This window comes from Rana temporaria, chromosome 9 (genome assembly GCF_905171775.1).
Source record: "Rana temporaria chromosome 9, aRanTem1.1, whole genome shotgun sequence".
Lineage (NCBI taxonomy): Eukaryota > Metazoa > Chordata > Amphibia > Anura > Ranidae > Rana > Rana temporaria.
Window position 1 is genome coordinate 163,287,735 of NC_053497.1, and position 10,431 is coordinate 163,298,165.

At 44.3% G+C, this 10,431-nt stretch overlaps 1 protein-coding gene across 1 annotated transcript in view; it reads right to left on the reverse strand.

Annotated features, from left to right (window-relative positions):
- Positions 1–9,381, reverse strand: part of LOC120914264 (HAUS augmin-like complex subunit 3) — a 127,103-nt gene extending 117,722 nt beyond the window's left edge. Inside the window, exon 1 of the mRNA XM_040324890.1 lies at positions 9,302–9,381. The gene's annotated coding sequence lies outside the window, so the exon portion shown is untranslated. The remainder of the gene's footprint in view (positions 1–9,301) is intronic.
- Between the last annotated feature and the right edge of the window lie 1,050 nt (positions 9,382–10,431).

The following is a 10,431-nucleotide window of genomic DNA, read 5'->3' on the forward strand; positions in this document are numbered from 1 at the left end:
ATGGGGTCATTTGGGGGGGGTTTTGAATTGTCCTGGCATTTTATGCACAACATTTAGAAGCTTATGTCGCACATCACCCACTCTTCTAACCACTTGAAAAAAAAAAAGCCCTTTCTGACACTGTTTGTTTACATAAAAACATTTTTTTTTTTTTTGCAAGAAAGTTAAGTTGAAGCCCCAAACATTATATATTTTTTTAAAGTAAAGGCCCTACAGATTAAAATGGTGGGTGTTGCAAAAAAAATTTCCACACAGTATTTGCGCAGCGTTTTTTCAAACGCATTTTTTGGGGAAAAAACACACTTATTTTTATTTTAAAGCACTAAAACACTATATTGCCCAAATTATTGATGAAATAAAAATGATGATCTTAGGCCGAGTAATGGATACCAAACACGACATACTTTAAAATTGCGCACAAACGCGCAGTGGCGACAAACTACATACATTTTTAAAAGCCTTTACAGGTTACAACATTAGATTTACAGAGGAGGTCTACTGCTAAAATGACTGCCCTCGATCTGCCCTTCGCGGTGATACCTCACATGCATGGTGCAATTGCTGTTTACATATGACTCCAGACCGACGCTTGCGTTCGCCTTTGCGCAAGAGCAGGGGGGACAGGGATGCTTTTTTTTTATATATTTATTTCGCTTTTTTTTTTAATTTGTTAACTGTTCCTTCCATTTTTATTTTTTTTTACAATTTTTATTGTTATCTCAGGGAATGTAAATATCCCTTATGATAGCAATAGTTAGTGACAGGTACTCTTTTTTAAAAAATGGGGTCTATTAGACCCTAGATCTTTCCTCTGCCCTCAAAGCATCTGACCACACCAAGATCGGTGTGATAAAATGCTTTCCCATATTCCCAATGGCACTGTTTATATCCGGGGGGGGGGGGGGGACATTCCCTCCCACTGAATGTAAAAGCAGTCTAGAGGCTAATTAGCCGCTAGGACTGCTTTTACATGAAAGCCGACCGCTGGCTGAAAAGAATGATACCAAGATGATGCCTAAACCCGCAGGCATCATTCTGGTATAACCATTCAAAGTCCAGCAACATACCAGTACGTTGATGGTTCTTGTTGGACATGTATTGTAATTTTTTTTTCATGCAGCCTGTTGGCTGAACGAAAAAAAGATTGATCGGTGGGTATGCCCACCATTAGAATACCTCCCTTCATCCACCTACTTCTAATGATGGGCATACATGCACCATTTATATATGCCGAAGCATGGGGGCATCCTCCCGCAAAAAAGTTATGCCGCGTACACACGGTCGGACTTTTCTATGCCGTGTACACATGGTCAGACTTTTCCACGGGAAAGCTTCCGTAGGAATGTCAACCGTATGTACGCGGCATTAGGAGCAAAATCGCTCCTCCGCCCCTAATGCTTCGGCATATATGCTCTTTTTTGAACTGTGGTGGTGAAATCAGCTCCTCTGTAGTCGCGGCTTTATATATCGTGGGAGCAAACGCTGTTGCTGTCACGCTAAATAAGTCCACGCAACAGCTGAATGGCATACCTGAAAACAGTAAAGTAAATTACATACCTAAAAAAAGCAAGCATGAAAACATAACAATAAAACTTTGCAGAATAGAATACAGTAAAAAAAAGAGAAGAAGAACAATAGAGAGAGAACAATAAAACGACAACTATTTTTTTTTTTTCTCCTTTTTTTTTTTGTTTAACACTTTTTTTTGTAACGAACTGTTCAACTTTTCGGTTCCAGGTTTGGGTCTCAAAATGCGATGGCATCTTGAGAGACCCTCTGTAAGTGTACTTAGCCTGTGTAATGTTTTACCCTACACTAAAAATACACGTGTGTGTGGAAGCGTTCAAAACATTTCCCTATACAAAGACCAGGATTGCCAGGACAGCGGGGACAAAAATAACGGGTGTCACGCCTAAATCCACGCTTGCTACAGACACGACATCTTCTTTGGGGGGCTCGTTGGGTAGGGGTACTCTAGAGGGCATACGAAAAATGCCTCTCATGCAGTCTGCTTACTGCATTTGGTAGGGGCTGGTGAGGTACAGTACCGCCTGCATACAGGAGTTCTGTGATGATATCCCTCTGGAATTGAAGGAAGGATCCATCCTGTCCTGAAGCTCTGTATAAGACATGAGCATTCAGTAGAGCCAATTGAAATAAATGTAGAGACACTTTTTTGTACCAGCGTCTCGTCTTGCGGGCAATATGATACGGCGCCATCAACTGGTCGTTGAGGTCCACCCCTCCCATGTTTTGGTTATATTCGTGGACACAGAGGGGTTTCTCCACAACACCAGTCGCCGTACGAATTTGTACCGTCGTGTCTGCGTGAAGGGTGGTAAGAACGAAAACATTCCTATTGTCCCGCCACTTCACAGCGAGCAAATTTTTACATCTGAAGCAGGCTCTCGCCCCCAGGCTAAGACGGGCATCTACAAGCCTCTGGGGGAAGCCCCGGCGATTAGGTCGCACGGTGCCACATGCGCCAATCTGATGATCAAACAAGTGGCTAAAAAGTGGCACGCTGCTGTAAAAATTGTCCACGTATAAGTGGTACCCCTTTCCGAATAAGGGTGACACCAAGTCCCACACAATCTTGCCAGCGCTCCCCATGTAATCTGGGCATCCTTTCCGGCTCTACCTCACTATCTTTGCCCTCGTAAACACTAAAGCTCCATGTGTAGCCTGTGGCCCTGTCACAGAGCTTATAGAGCTTGACCCCGTATCTGGAACGCTTGCTGGGAATGTACTGTTTGAAAGACAAGCGGCCAGCAAATTTAACCAGGGATTCATCAACGCATACAACCTGCTGGGGATTAAACAAGGCTGCAAAACGTTCGTTGAAATGGTTTACGAGGGGCCGAATTTTGTAGAGCCGGTCAAATTCAGGGTCTCCACGTGGACGACAAAGTGCATTGTCACTGAAATGCAGAAACTGCAGGATCGCCTCGTATCGTTTCCTGGCCATGCAAGCAGAGAACAAGGGCATATGGTCGATGGGATGTCTGGACCAATACATCCGCAACTCCGGAAATGTGTGTATGCGCATGTTGAGGGTAAGGCCCAGAAAGGTCTTAAATTCGGAAACCTCAAGGTTTCCATTCTTTGGCAAGGAGAGACTGGGGGTTAGCGGCGATGTAGGTACCAGCATATAAATTACTCTGGTCCACAATAGATCTATAGAGATCGTCCGTGAAATACAGCGAATAAAAATCAAGTGGCATAAAATTCGCTGTATCCACCTGAATACCGGATTGGCCAGTGAATGGGGGAAGTACGGGTGCTGCAGAAGTGGTGGGGACCCAATCAGGATAGGCGAATTCTGCAGGAAGGGCACTATAGGCACGACGGGCCTGTCTCTGTCTTCTTCTTGGTGGCAGCGGGACACTACTTGTGCTTGCCAGCTTGAACTGCACTTATGGGACTCGCCACGTCTTACTGCAGTGCTGGATGAACGACCAGGGTGTACTAGGCCGCTGGTGCTTGCCAATCCACCAGAAGGAATAGCGGCGCTAGTACTGGCTCTCTGCTCCATACAAGGGTCCTGCGGTTCTTGCTGCTCAACAACATCAGAACGGGGTCGGGTACGCCTGGCCTTAGCAGGGACCACCACTCCGTCGTCCGAACTATCTGACATGGAGCCGCTGTCGTAAATAGGATCGTATTCTGAGCCAGATTCTGTCAGATGCGTGACACTATCTGACATGCTCAAGATCCTGACGGCCTCTTCACCAGTGTACATTCGCTTTGTCATTTTGGACTCTAAATTTAGTCGTACACTGGTGATGATTCACAGGTAAAAAAGCACCCGACTATAGAAAGGAAAATGTAGAAAACGCTTCGAAAAAAACTGTTAGCGATCGCAGGGATCAGGCCTGTCTCTGCAGTTATGTGTCTTGTGTTTTTGAAGTGACAGTGATCGATCGATACTGCACTTGGGTGGGTTGGGCTGGGCAGAGGGGGAAAACGCAGGTGCTAGCGGGTATCTGGGCTGATTCCGCTAACAATGCGTTTTTGGGTACCCTAAACTGCTGGGTACGCTAGTATAGATCTGATCAGATCAGGTATCGATCTGTTCAGATACTATACCACTAAGGGGGGTGTATGCTTTGCGAGAGGTTAGTGCCAGTACCGCTTACACCCAAACGCTGCCTGGGGCGACGCAGACCCTGACTGATGCTAAAATTTAATTTATATCACCCGCCGGGCGATCAGGGGGTTAAACCTTTATTGGGTTATATACGGCAGGTACCCTGATGCTATAAACAGCAAACTAACTAACCAGCGTCAACCGTAACACTTAGGCCCCGTACTCACGACCAAACATGTCTGCTGAAACAACAAACGATATGACCACCACGAGGAGAGATCACACAGTTCCTGCTTCCTGTGTTTACACTAAACACAGGAAGAGGAGGGGGGCGCGCTGGCATTGGCTGAGAGCGATCACAGAGGGGGAGCTGAACACGGACAGCCGCCCTCTCATCTCGGATCGCTTCTGCAGCGTAACGACCCGCGCCATGTACCGGGGGGGTCCCCATCGGACCCCCGACCCACGTCGAGCAGAGGACGTACAGGTACGTGATTGTGCCTGTCCGTGCCATTCTGCCGACGTAAATGTACAGGAGCAGGTCGGCAAGTGGTTAATTTATCCCTTAACTACCCCCATTTGTGAGGGTCGTGGTTTTTGTTTAAAGTCCCATGCAAATCAATGGGAAATGTATGTTCCCACATAACTTCTGTACGCCTGGAGATATTTCAATAATACCTGGTACACATTACTTATATGCCAAATAAAAATATATGACACTTAAATTAACCCTTACCTACACCCTTATATAAAAGATGGGTATATTTATATTACTATGATTTTCCTCCCCAAAAGGTTAAGATAGGAAGACCGGGCAACGCCGGGTATTCAGCTAGTTTACAATAAAAATCATATCTGAGAGGAAGGGACATGAGTGATTATGAAACCCCTCATAACTATATAGGAATAGCTCCTTTTTGTAGAGAGTACGACTATTTAATATACTAATAAATAATGCATAGAGCCGCAGTTGGATTGGTTAGGTAGCCTACTTTGTTTACAACTATATCCTGCCATTGAAGAGTTAATTATAAGTTTCTTATGTACGCCTTAATTAATGATATGAAATAGGATTTTTTTGTAAGAATAAGAATTGATTTTAAGCACGGGGATGTTGCAATACCATGTATATCAATGTGTAAGTCGATCGGCACTGTGGCTGCAACAGATTCGGTTTTGAATTTTCCCCGCCCAAGATGCAATGACATTGTTAAGCAGACTACAAATACCGTTATCCTTTGTGACCTGGTACGCCCCCTGATGATGTAAGACATACGAAACGTACGTCAGCGGTGATACCTGATCACGTGTATACCCACGCTATCCCCGGCGCTTGTGGAGGTATCAGGTGGAGGCAGTACAATGCTGCGGCTGGGAAGCTAGAGTGAGTGGGACCCCAAGACTTTAAATCTGACATGTCCACAGCCCCAGGAGGCACTTCTTAATGTAAGAGGCCATCTTTTTTTATGTTTATTTTTAATAAAACAATATTACGCTGCGGGCACTCTGTTTTCTGTCCCTATCTGCATTCCGGGCATGAGGCAATAATCCCAGATCCAGTCAACCCTACTACGTGTGCAGGCACAATCCTGTCAAAGCTTTCTGTGACCATCTTTTTTCATTAAAGAAGTCATATACTTGTGGTAAGCGCAATACTTATCTTGAGCACTTTGGGTAAAGATGTTTTATTTTCTATGGTGAAGGAACACAGTATCACTTTGGAACAAGATTGCATGCAGATTGTTTGAAGAAAACCTGCTGTTTTTTGCACTTCACATTTATATTGGAACATTATTATTAATTAGTCACTATGGGACTAAGCAGCGTCACTAGTTGGCTTAGGGCTGACACTTATTTCACGAGGATTTCTATGTTGTGTTTAGCATATTTGTCATAGCACAGCAATTAGTAATTTAGTTATTTAGTTATATTTAGCAACTAGAGCACCCTCCATTTCTTTATTTTTTGACTATTCACAGTATTGCATACTGCTTAGAGTAGCAGCTGTCAAATTATATTCCGATATATATAGGTTGTGTATATACATTTTACATTTTATTTTATTTGGCGCGGAATTTAATTTTTTTTTTCACACAAAGAGGAAAGAGCAGATCACTGGGGTTTCTTGGGGGGACCCCTGTATGTGTTTTTTGTGGCAGAGCCTGCAGCAGAGGAGGCGAGTGGTGTTTAAAGCGGGAGTTCACCCATTTATTAAATTTTTTTTTTTTCTCCCCTTAGATTCCTGCTCGTTCGGTCTAGGGGAATCGGCCATTTGTATTAAAATATGAGCAGTACTTACCCGTTTTCGAGATGCATCTTCTCCGTCGCTTCCGGGTATGGGTCTTCGGGAGCGGGCGTTCCTTCTTGATTGACAGTCTTCGAGAGGCTTCCGACGGTCGCATCCATCGCGTCACTCGTAGCGGAAAGAAGCCGAACGTCGGTGCGGCTCTATACTGCGCCTGCGCACCGACGTTCGGCTTCTTTCGGAAAATCGTGACGCGATGGATGCGACCGTCGGAAGCCTCTCGGAAGACTGTCACTCAAGAAGGAACGCCCATTCCCGCAGCCCATACCCGGAAGCGACGGAGAGGATGTATCTCGTAAACGGGTAAGTACTGCACATATTTTAAAACAAATAGCCGATTCCCCTAGACAAAACGAGCAGGAATCTAAGGGGAAAAAGTGCCCTCTAAGGGTGAACCCCTGCTTTAACTGACCGACTTCACACCATGTACTTACTCCCTCTAGTGGTGAAAAACAGGAAAGACATCCTACTCACAGAAGATAACACCTTATGCACGCCGCAGGAAAGCTACCAAAAAGTAAATCCAGTTTTCATCCATCACGGTAGATAATGTTGTGCCAACCTTCAGGTTTCCATGGGTTCCTACTTAGAGGAACCTCATACCTGGACCTGTAGAAGACTACCAGTAACTTTTCATTCCACAGTTGCATTAGTACACCAAAGCCTGGATCCTAGCCAGACCTCCACAGAGAGACATTACACTCAAACCTTGTTTCTTCTTTACACGAGTCCTGGGAACCACCCATCTTAGGCATTTGATATCAGCCCGAGGTATGGATCTGGTTATAGCTCCTAGGCCTCCGCAGAAGACCATCAAAAGAGCTTTTTCTTCTTAGCACATGTTAAATGTGACCAACCACCTTAGAAACTAAAAAAAAAACTTAAAAAAAAAACACACTGAGGTACTCTCCATTTTGGAGGGGTTATATAGGGGAAGAACTCAATTTTAAGTGGGTTTATCAGTGTCCAATCACCTGTGGTGACAACATAACCCATTAAGTAATTAAGGCTCTGTGTGATGTACGAGACAGTATGGGCTGACAGACCTACATTGCAGCACACAACACAAATCAGGCGTCTTAAATTAAAAGTTTTAGGTCCAGCTTGCTGTCCATTTGGCATTACCAGCCTAAAAATATGTAATGCACCATAGTTGATCGTTCTGGTGTAAAGGGGGTCCAGAGCTTGGAACTGCTCTTGACCATGGCCAGTTTTTGATAAACTGGGGCCCCATTGTCTGGAACAGTGATGGCTCTCTGATACAACCCACATCATAGGGTACAAAATATTCTACTGCACTGTGCGTCTTATTACCTCATTTAAACCAGTGGTCATCAACCCTGTCCTCAGGGCCCACTAACAGGCCAGGTTTTATGTATTACCTTGGGGAGATGCAGACTAGAATACTGCAATCACAGAGCAGCAAATTATATCACCTGTGATGGATTTCAGTCATCTTGCAAACCTGGCCTGTTAGTGAGCCCTGAGGACAGGGTTGATGACCACTGATCTAAACCATCCAACAGTTAAAATGGCTTTTTGTATATTTTTCTAGAGAGATGTCAAGCAGCAGAATATTTTATACGTTATAAAGTGAGGTATGCTAGAAGATAATTTAATGTGTCAAATATATCAGTTTTAGAGCCCTTTCACACTGGGGTGCGGGCCGCGTTGGCGGTAAAGCGCCGCTTTTCGGGCGCTTGACAGGCACTTTTAACACCCCCCCCATGGAAAGGGTTAAAACCACCCAAAAAGCGCTTTGGCAGTGCTGCCCATTGATTTCAATGGCAGGGGCAGTTTAGGAGCGGTGTAAACACAGCCCCAAGGATGATGCTTGCAGGACCTTTTCTTTTCCTGCAAGCGCACCCACCCTAGTGTGAAAGCACTGACTTTCACACTGGTCAGGCTTGAGAGGCGCTTTTTCAGGCACTATTTTTAGCGCTAAAACGCATTAAAATCGCCTTTAGTGTGAAAGGGGTCCAACGTATGTAAAAAAACATTTTTGCAGTTACAATTTTACCATTACGTTTATTTGCAAATAGACTTAATAGTAGGTGGTCACAGTGGCTGCGTTTGATCCCTCCCCCACAAGAATTTGTTTGTTTGCGCCCCTCCAAAAATTGAGCACCAGCCACCACTGACTGGAACGTACCAGTACACAGCTAAAGTCATCAAGAAACACACCAGTGAGCATTACAGGGATATAAAAAAACACACACACACACACACACACACACACACACACACACTTTTTTTTTATAACGCAGTGCAGAAAATGTGCGGTAATATACATTGCATTAAGGGGGTCTAATCCTCTCATTTTGAATGGGTTCCTAATACACAAGACTAGACCAAAAATTTAATATGCTGCATTCCCCCCCAATTTAGCACAAAACGCATGGTAGTGCATTACTGTGCCTCGGAGCCACATTGCCATAGTGCATGGGGTAAGATTCAAATTAAAAAGGCATCACAACCTAGTAAAGTGTGTTTTGTTTGTTACCACAACACACTAAAAAGCATTTAGATCCTTATAATTATCAAGGGGATTCGGGGCACACAAAAAAAAAAGTATATATATATATATATATATATATATATATATATATATATATATATATATATATATATATATATCAGGTTTTGCATTATATGCCATGTTGCATTTTATAAACAAACAGACATCCAATCTGCACTGTACTCCCACACATAGCCCTACATTATAATCACAATCTGCATCACACAAACATACTACAGACACAAACATTTAGCCCTACACTATATTCACAAGTGTGGGGAGACTTTCTATACAATGTCTAAGAGTAGGGATGCCTATAACATTTTTCTCTACATCTAGCAGAACCGTGTTAAAAACAATAAAACCCTGAATTTTCTGTGCACATTACCTGACGTAAGAATCTGTGCAGGATGTAGTAAGGAAGTGACCACACACCTATAGGATTATTGTTTAAATAGCTTCCACCTGCCCTCTGTCCCAGAGGAAGGAAGCTCTGATTAGGAATCAGCTCTCATTCACATCACATGGGCTTCAGGTTGTGAAAGGGCTTGTTCAGACAGAGGAGCTTTGGTCAGTGTCATCTTAAGAGCATTATAGGCCCCCGGGCAATACAGTGCACTGGGGTCCTGTCTACACAATCACGCACAAGAATTTAGTGACAAAAATCATAAAATTTACTGGCAGAACCACATTTTTTACTGCCACTGCAAAAAAAGTACCTAAAAATACAGTTTTCAGTGCCAAACAGTACAAATGTCAGTATTTAAACTATGAACATATAGCTAGTGCTATTAGCAATGTGTTTTAAAAAAATTGACATGAAGGTCAGGTTACTATAACCCAGCCAGCAAAGAGTTTCCTCTTACATCAGAGTCTGCAGGATTCCCTCTTACAGTGAAAGGGAACTCTTATGTAAAGGGGAACGCTGCAGATCATGATCTAAGGGGGGAAATCTAATGTGGAGGGGGGCTCTGGTGACCAGAGACCACCTTATATCAGAGTCCACTGCTTTCTCTTTCCCACTTACATCAGGGTCCGCAGACTGAGTTCCCCCTTGCATTGTAAGGGGGAATCCTGCAGACTCTGATGTAAAAGGGGAACTCTGATGTGGGGGGCACTCTGGTGACCAGAGACCACCTTCCGTAGAGTAAATACACTAAGGTAAGGGGGGTCACTAATATAGGAGGGGAAACCTTTATATCAGTGCCCCCTTACATTTTTGCATTCACTCCCCCCCTTACATCAGCAACCCCCCGCACTCGTGAAGGACGGGATCTTCTCTGTGATTTCAGCAAACTGGGCATGGGCAGTTCTAACCCGTCACTCTCCACAATTTTTTACTGGGGTTGCTGGGCAGCCGGTGGGGCCCCCCAGGCAAGCGGGGCCCCCGGGCAACTGCCCAGCGTGCCCAATGGAAAAGATGGCCCTGGCTTTGGTATTATTGCCCCCTGACTGCCCACCTAAACAAGGGCATGCATGCAGCTATTCAGGGCTCACAGTGAAAAAGTGAAATGACAT